This window comes from Euprymna scolopes, chromosome 36 (assembly GCF_053919585.1).
Source record: "Euprymna scolopes isolate OS-2025 chromosome 36, ASM5391958v1, whole genome shotgun sequence".
NCBI lineage: Eukaryota > Metazoa > Mollusca > Cephalopoda > Sepiida > Sepiolidae > Euprymna > Euprymna scolopes.
The window spans coordinates 12,601,367-12,610,145 of NC_136517.1; the positions used below are offsets into that span (position 1 = coordinate 12,601,367).

The window sequence follows — 8,779 nt, forward strand, 5'->3', positions numbered from 1 at the left end:
TAACAAAGGCAGACAAAAATATGTGGGTAGCACAATAGGGTGTGACTTTCTCCTTATTTATTTATTTATTTTATTTTTTTGGCAGTATGATTGACTTATTCTTAGCTACCTCCCTTCATTTCTATTGCCCTTTTGGGAGAAATTTATGTCCTCATTCTATTGTTCTCAGTTTACACTTACTGCCACAAATTGTGTGTTTATATATATAGTGTAGTTTTTTTTTATTTAGCCAAACATTTGGCTACATATGTGCATACATGTTTCAGCTGCATCAAAGTCCAGCTTCTGGTAATTTTTGACTGAATTAGTTAATTAGTTGACAAGTATTTATGTGATTTATTTTTTTTATAATAAACAGTTAAGTTATTAGTCATATCGGGGATCATTTTTTAAATTTATTGTAGAATAATTATACTAACTCTTACATGGGTGCAATAGGAATAATTCATCCTTTTCTCAAGTATTATTACATGTTTCATTGTTGGGAAACGCTTGGTAAATCTGTGTATGGATATTTTTTTTACAGATATTTGCACTAATTAGTATAACTGTATGCCAACATTTTCAGTTCTGTAATTCATCTTACTGGTGCAGTCATCTTGTTTTTATATAGAAACAAATGAACTGTCACAATGATCTCTTAGAAGAAAACATTTTATTAAAAACACTATCTTTGAGTAATAATACATGCTGTCTCTGTTTCAAAATATTTATGTATAGTTATTTCTTTGCATGTAGCAATAAGGGACATAAGTCCCTATCTCTTTATTTAGTGTTAGGTGGCCTTTTTAAAAGGCTCTGAATTCAAAGTGTGTTGAGGGAGGGGAGACATGAAATCTGAAGAATTCAATTAAAAATCAAAAGTGATGCCTAACATCTCAAGGTCGATGAAAATGTATAAAATAATCGTCACATTGTAATATCATAAGCAGGAAACAAGAGCACAAAACTATATCTGCTTTTTTTTTTTTCAGAATTTTTGACATTGATATTTTGTATTTGGTTATATTCTCATCTTTGTTGTGATATTCACAATGTTTTTGCCAATGTAAACTTTGACCTTCATCAGGTATTTTTCCAACTCAAGAACCTGGATGTAAATTTGAATTGAACCCTTATATTTAATTCACATGGACCTATGGCATAACTGTTAAAAGCATTGGTTAACAAATTTTATTATAAATAAATAAATAACATTTTAAAACATAATTTAATTTGAAACATTGTGTCATTATGATAATAGTATCATATATTGATAATATATTACAAGAAAACCGCAGTTATTGCTCAAGTAACAATTAACAAAACAATACAAATTTTTAAAACAATTATGCGCTTTCCTCCATTCTTAATCAAATCCATCAGCCTCCTATCAATAGAGGATGTTATGCACCTGTTTAGGTGTGATTTCAGAAGATACCACTTTAATCCTCTCCCAAAGGTGTTTTGTACTGCTGAATTGATGCCCGTTTTTGTAAACCTTCCTGTTCAGCATAGACCAGAGGTTCTCTATCGGATTCAAATCCAGATGCTGAAAGCCAAGCTTTTGTTAACCGAGAAGCATTGTCTTGTTGAATAATGAGGTTCTGGTTGACAGCATCATTTTGTGATTTCAACCAGGGCAATAAATTCTGTTCCAAAAGCTTGCAGTAGTTCACAGAATTCATTTTGATACCTTCAGGGACAAAAAAAAGTGCTAAGAATCTCACTACCAATAATCGCAGCCCAAATCATAACTCCCCCTTCCTCCCTGTTGACGGCTGAATCGCAAGCTTAGGCTATCGCCTTTAAGAAGCCATGCCTTGGTCCAACCGTCGGGGCTGTCAAGGGTTGCCTCCTCAGTCCAGAGAACATTTTGAAAATTGGTTTTCAAATATTTAGTGGCCCATGCTAGTCGCTTCTGACAGTTGATACCACTCAAAAGAGGACATTTTGTTTGGTGTTCTCCGGTCTGTTATTTGTTTCAAAATCTGATTTCGGCTGCTTTTAGAGATGTCAGACACTCCTGCATAGTCGAAAATAGCTTTGCTTGTGCTGTGTGAGTTTGATTTGCTAGCACACTCCTCTTGATTTTTCTCAAATCTCGTGGCACCTTTGGTCTGCAACTTTTGTGCTTTTTTCTTCCATCTTTGCTGTCAATGGCGGAACGTTTCATAGTTCGATAATCTTGCTTCAAAATTTTTTAAATTTCTAATGTAGACTTCTTCAAAGCAAGTAATTTAAAAATTTCACCCTTCTCACTATCTATCAACATCTTTCCTTTAGCTATTATTAATAAATTTAGGTTACCTGCATAAATTTTTGGCTCACCTGAAAAGAGAAAAATGTTTAACAATAATTAAGTTGTTTTTTGTTTTTGTTTTTTTGTAAAATGTAGTAATGAAAATAAACAGAATAGCAAGTAGCAAATGATGAAAGAGGTGAAACTAAAAAATAAAGCAAAATTAATAATGACATTGAGAAAAAAAATAGGTCTGCAAACTTTTTTGTCCCTCCACAGTATATATATATATATATATATATATATATATATATATATATATATATATATATATAAATAATCTCTTGTACACAATATTTATTGGAAAGAAGGATTTTATATATATATTTATTTAATAAATTGTCTCAGGGTTAAAATAACACCAGTATATAACATTTTAAATTGGATGAATTAAAAATTAATTATAAAGATATTTTTAGGGGTTTATCCAAAATATTTGACCTGGCATTATGTATTATTTATTTTAACAAAGATACAATCCAGCTTTTTCTACTAGTCAAAATAAAAAAAAATATTGTTAACCTAATTTGTTTGTATTTACTGTCTCAATACAAATTTGAAATTTATTTAAATGCTAAATTAAATAACAATGAATTAAAGCACCATAGGTTCCAAACGTAGTAGTAGTAACCTTAGTTGTAGAATCTTTACATTTTATTTTTCCGTTCTCCCTCCTCGGTACTGATTTGTGGAATACTTACAGGTAAAAGCATCTATAGTTTCGCTTTCTTGTCTTCTGCTTACAACAATACTAAGTGAAGACAACAACAGCATATTTCTTTCACCTCTTCCTCTATTCACTTCTTCCTCTTCCCTTTAGTAGCAGATGGATCACCGTTGCCACTAGTTCCTGAGATTTCTTCTCAGCTACTCCTCCTCCCCCTCTCTGTTTCTTTCCACTCCTACTTCCCATTTCTAGTGGCAGCCAAGATCTCTCATGTAATTTTGCTACCAGATGAGAGGTGGGAGGAAGGAATCTGTCCAAGTAGCAGCAACAGATTCATCCACTCTTTTTGTTTTTGTTTTTTTTTCTTTTCCAAAAAGAAACGGTTCCTCTTGTAAAATGTAGCATCTGTCTTTGTAGCTCTACTGTCCATTTTTCGTGACTCTGGTTTAATTCACCAATACTTGGCTCCTTTCCTTTGTTTTCTTTTTATATATTAATACTCTCTCCTTCCTCTGTGTGTGTCCCTCCACTTGAAATGTCTACAGCTTGGCTGACCAACAAACTGACCGCTGACCATTGGTTCCATCTAGCCAGCTAAAAGTGGGGGAAATTCTGTTTTATTTATTTATTTATTTATTTATTTATTAACACACATTACTCTCGGTGAAGAAATCTCATTTTTAAGATGGAAGCCAGAGTAAAAGCAGGTAGGGTTTAAAAAAAAAAAAAGATATTTTATCTATTTTTCATTGATTTCATTTTTGTTTTTTGATATGTCAGTATTGAACAATATGTGTATTTTATTTATTATTTCTTAAAATAACATGAAATCTGTTTCAATATCAAAATCTTAAATAAATTGCATGCATATATATATATATATATATATGACATAAAGATAATGAATACAAAATCTGAGAAGAATGACGTTTCAATATATTTTAGAAGTTCTTGAGATGTGCATAAATTTAGAAAAAGATGTTTTCATGTTAAAGATAATATCACAAATTAATGTAGATAATTTGACAGAAAACAACTTGTGTTGCTTTCCTTCATTTCAAATGCTGCTGTTTCTAATGTGAACACATTGTTCTTGTCATGTCTGAAGAAAGTACATAACAATCGTCTTTATACCATATTGTCCAATATTTTTTCGCCCTTTTCTGCATTTAACAATGATGAAGGATTAAAATTTCTGTAAGATAAGCCCCTCCTATTTCTTTAATTATTATTGTTATAGTTTTACTTAAAAGGGTATAGAGTCATTTGTCTTAGCAATATCTGTATTCAACTCTGTTCTAATTTAAAGTTGGGGTTTCATGTTATATGTAGTGTGTGTGTGTGTGTGTGTGTGTGTGTGTGTGTGTGTGTGTGTGTGTGTGTGTGTGATGAATGTTTACTTTCTATCTAGTCTCTCAATCATTCTTTCCAGACATAATGTCTATCTTAATGAAACATGCTTGAATGAATAGATGTTGTTTCATGTATGTATAACTAGTTATCCAAATGCACTTGTATTTCTACTATTAAAATGATCTGAATTGGTGAATGAAACATAATTTGTGTAGTCATTCAACATGCTTTATCTTTATTTTATAATGTTCTATATGTTGAGTATTAGAAAATTATCCCAAAATATGATTGAATATATTATTTAGAACATTATTGAAATAACATGAACAGTTGACTTTTTATTCTGAACAGATTCAATCCAAAATAACAGATACAAATGACTTAATGCTTTTTCATTACATATTTTATAAGTAGAATAATTGTTTATATTATTGAATATATTATTTCATTTTGAAAATTTAGGAATATACAGTTATTTTATCAAAGTATATTTAAACTGCAAACTTTCCTTTTCATATGTCTTCATTGTATAAAATCAAGTCTTTATTCGTTTAATTAGCTTATGTTAATAACAATAATATTAGCAATAATAAAAAGCGCTTAAAAATAGTGAAATAGCTGAAAAGCTCTACCACAAAGTAAAAACAATATTGAACATTTTCTATATTGATACAAATAATCAATATTTATGAAAGCACTTGTTAGTCTGATATGTAAAAAAAAAAAAAAACATGCTTGTATGAGTTCTGTGTAGTAACTGTTTATTGGATTTAATTGCAAACTTACCTTTAGACATGTTTTCATTGTATATTTGTTGGCACACGAAATATGGGAGGGGAGGTAGATAAAATAGTTTTTTCCCCGAATAGAGTAATATATGTTTGACTTATTTTATTAAAACTGCTATGCAGTCTGTTAAGATGAATTCTCTTGTAAGAATATATATATATATATATATATATATAGAGAGAGAGAAATAAAAAGGAAGAAACCGAGTTATGTGTTCATCGACGTTTCGCCTTTATTTCGAGACTTCCTCTGGATGGAAATAATAAAGACAAAACGTTGATGAACACATAACTCGGTTTCTCCCTTTTTATTTCTCTATTTTTTCGGAATACTATTTCCATTATTCTCATCATAATTTATATATATATATATATATACTAGCAAAAGTACCAGTCGTTGACTCGGTTCAAAAACAGCCTACAGAAAATGGACTATGATTTATGAAAGTATGATAGGTTATGAAAAGGAAGGGTTGTAAATTTGTGTTGAATTTGGGGGTATCAAAACCAAAGCAAAATATGATGAAAGTAAAAATAAAATAGATAAACCCCATAATTTATTATACCATACCTGTTCACACTGAAACACTTATCACAATATTCTGTGGATCTATATTAAAAAACCTTGTTAAACTTTGTGACATATTTCCATTCAATGGAGGTAAGGTGCGAACGAACACCCCATAATTTTATTATACCATATTTCTTCAAACTGAAACATAATTATCAAAGTATACTTACGCAGATAGATATGAAAAGTCTTTATTAAAGTTTATGCCTATTTCCATTCTATGGAGGCCAGGTGCGAATGCAGACCCCACAATTTTATTATACCATCCCTATTTAAGTTAAAACATACTTATCAAAGTATTCTTATGTACATCTATATCAAAAACACTTGTAAACGTTTTTTTTTTTTTTTTAATTTTAAAATTTTTTATTTCCATACTTTGTAGACCAGGCACAAACGCAGACCCCCACAATTTTAATGGGCCACTGTTCTGCCAGATCAAACATAGCCATTCCTGTGTCTTGATACACCTTCTATCATTATATGTGATCAGTTTTTTAAAATAGTCAACCACATAGGAGCCTATTCGTGACCAGACACACACATTCAGCTTTATATATATATATATATAAATTATGACAAGCAGTAGATTTCTTAGACAAGAGTTTGAGTTGGACTTGTTTCAAGTATCAGCAGTTGGCATCTATCATTCCGGATAGCGACGCAACAAAGCTGCTGTTGACTTAGTGTTTTCACCTTCTTTTTTAAATTATTCATTTACATGTAATCGAATTTAAATCAATCATTTTAAAGTAATTTTAATTTGTAACGCAGATTATTTATCTGAAATGACTTTTTCCTATTTGAATATATTAAGCATTCAAATTTTGCATCTGTGAAAAAGGCTGGTAAAATATTGTCTGTTTTCTGTGCATCTTGAAGCAGTTTCTTGCATTATTCAATTTGAAAATGTATTGATTTTTCCCCTGCTGTTTATAGACAATGTTTGTAGATATCTTGCATTTGTAGGTTTTTCTTATGTCATCTTGTCGTTTCTAGTCATACCTTTGGGATTGCTGTGATCTATCTTGTATAAGAGATTGATCTCATACAATACTGAATATTGATTATTGTGTTAAATGAATAATAATCTGGAGACCCTCAATTCCATAGTTGTTATTAATTACTGTAAGCGATTCTCGTTTTTTGCTGTTAATATTGGGATACAATCTTGGACTTTAATGGCTATACATTGGAATTGATATCATATTAAAATTGGGTGACTAAATTAAAAAAGTTACAATCATTAGATTTTACAACTAGATAAAAGAATGAGAAGTGTATGCCTTCAAAATAATTAACGGTTTCTAAATGTCAGACATTGTTTTTTCATCTTTGTTGGTATGAAATATTTATTGGGGGAAAGAGGTAAATTTACTTTTTTCCCCCGTTAGAATAATATATATGTTTGGAACAAATAATTACCTAATCAAGTTCGAATTAAAAATAGCACAAATGTAGAAATTGTAAATAATAAACTGGTTGATTTTAAAAAAATAATAAGAATGAATTTACATAAATATTTTAGCATCTATCTGATGAAATGAGAATTTGATCTATATATTTATTAAAAATATTGCAATTCAATTTTTATTTCTATCATTTTTCTTGTTTCTGTAATTGCTATGATTTACATATTTAAATTTTAAATATAATATTTATTTTTGTAATTATATGTGTGTGTGTGTGTGTGTGTGTGTGTGTGTGTGTGTGTGTGTGGCGAATCTTTTGTAATAGTAGAAAATATATTGGAGCGCTCAATTGTAAAACGAGCATTTTATATATATATATATATATATATGATTGTACATAAAATGTGTGTGCAAATACAAACACACACACACACACACATTTTTCAGTCAGCTGATGTTGTAAAATGAAATTCTTTATGTATTTTTTTTTTCCTTCCTTTTCTGCAAATATTTCTTTTGTGTGTGAGGGAAGGGTGTAGCATCTGAAAGAGAAGCTACTATACATTTTAATTCAGCTCCCTTTTTCGTGGTCTACTTGCATAATTATTGGCATCGTTATAGTTAGTATGAGTGTAAGGTTAGGGTGATTAGGGAAAAGAATACTGTTGCAGTCTATGGAATCAGCTGTGCCAGGTTCGAATCCTATCAGATCTGCTATTTTAATTAAGCACTAATACCATTGGAGAAATTTCTCAGTAGCAACTTGTGTTCGTATGATCGTTTACAATTAAATCTTTATAATAAGTAATGCTTTGACATTAACCATAAAACAGTTGTATAAAACAAACTGTTGAATAAATTACTGATCCTGCTTTCTTAGCAAAAGAAAGATACTGTTTTGTTTTTTTGTTTTTTTGTTTGTTTTTTTTTAGTCGAGGGGGGGGGGGCGTCTATGTTAGAATGGCGGTACTTTTAAAATCATTCTTTTGGATATTGATTTTCCCTGCATAACAAGATATGTTATGAATCATCGATAAATGCTCAAGCAGCATTTGACTTAATTGAAGTACCAGAAAAGATAGAAAGACAAGCTCACTTTGAACTGAAGCCTGCAACAAAACTAAAAAGAAAGAAAGAAAAAAAAGAGAATATTTACAATTGTTAGTTACAGAAGAGGGACTTTTTGTTTTTCTATTTGTTTGTTTTTTGTTGTTTCTCCCCCCCCCCCCTATTTCTCTCCCCCATTTTTTATGGAGATTCTCTCCAATTATATATTATTTGGGAGTTTACTTTTTTATGCAATTAGAAATAAAAGTTGCCTCCCTTAGACCGTGTCAGTTTAACATAGTGAAAAAGAAATCTACATTTTTTTTTTTTTTTTTTGTGGATGTATTTGATAACATTTTTATAAAACTAGATCATTACTTTGACATTTATTCTTAAGTGAATATAGTCAGTGGAAATGGTTTCATAAGAGCTTAAACAATTATAACATTTTTATATATGATTCAGGTTATCAGTAGATTGTCAAGCAATTTCACTTTCTAATTTTGAAGATTAATTAATCTGTAAATTCATTTTTAATTAGTTGGACCTACACGGTGTTGCCCAGGAATATTTTTACTTTCATTTGGACTTTTTTTAGAAGCTCTTTTCATCAATGGAATTTAAAAAAATTAAATTTTAATATTGTACTGTTTTATTACT

General features: G+C 30.0%; 1 protein-coding gene across 2 annotated transcripts in view; it reads left to right on the forward strand.

The window, feature by feature from the left end:
* Positions 1 to 8,779, forward strand: part of LOC145260344 (uncharacterized) — a 226,605-nt gene that overhangs the window by 168,785 nt on the left and 49,041 nt on the right. The gene's annotated exons all lie outside the window — the stretch shown is intronic.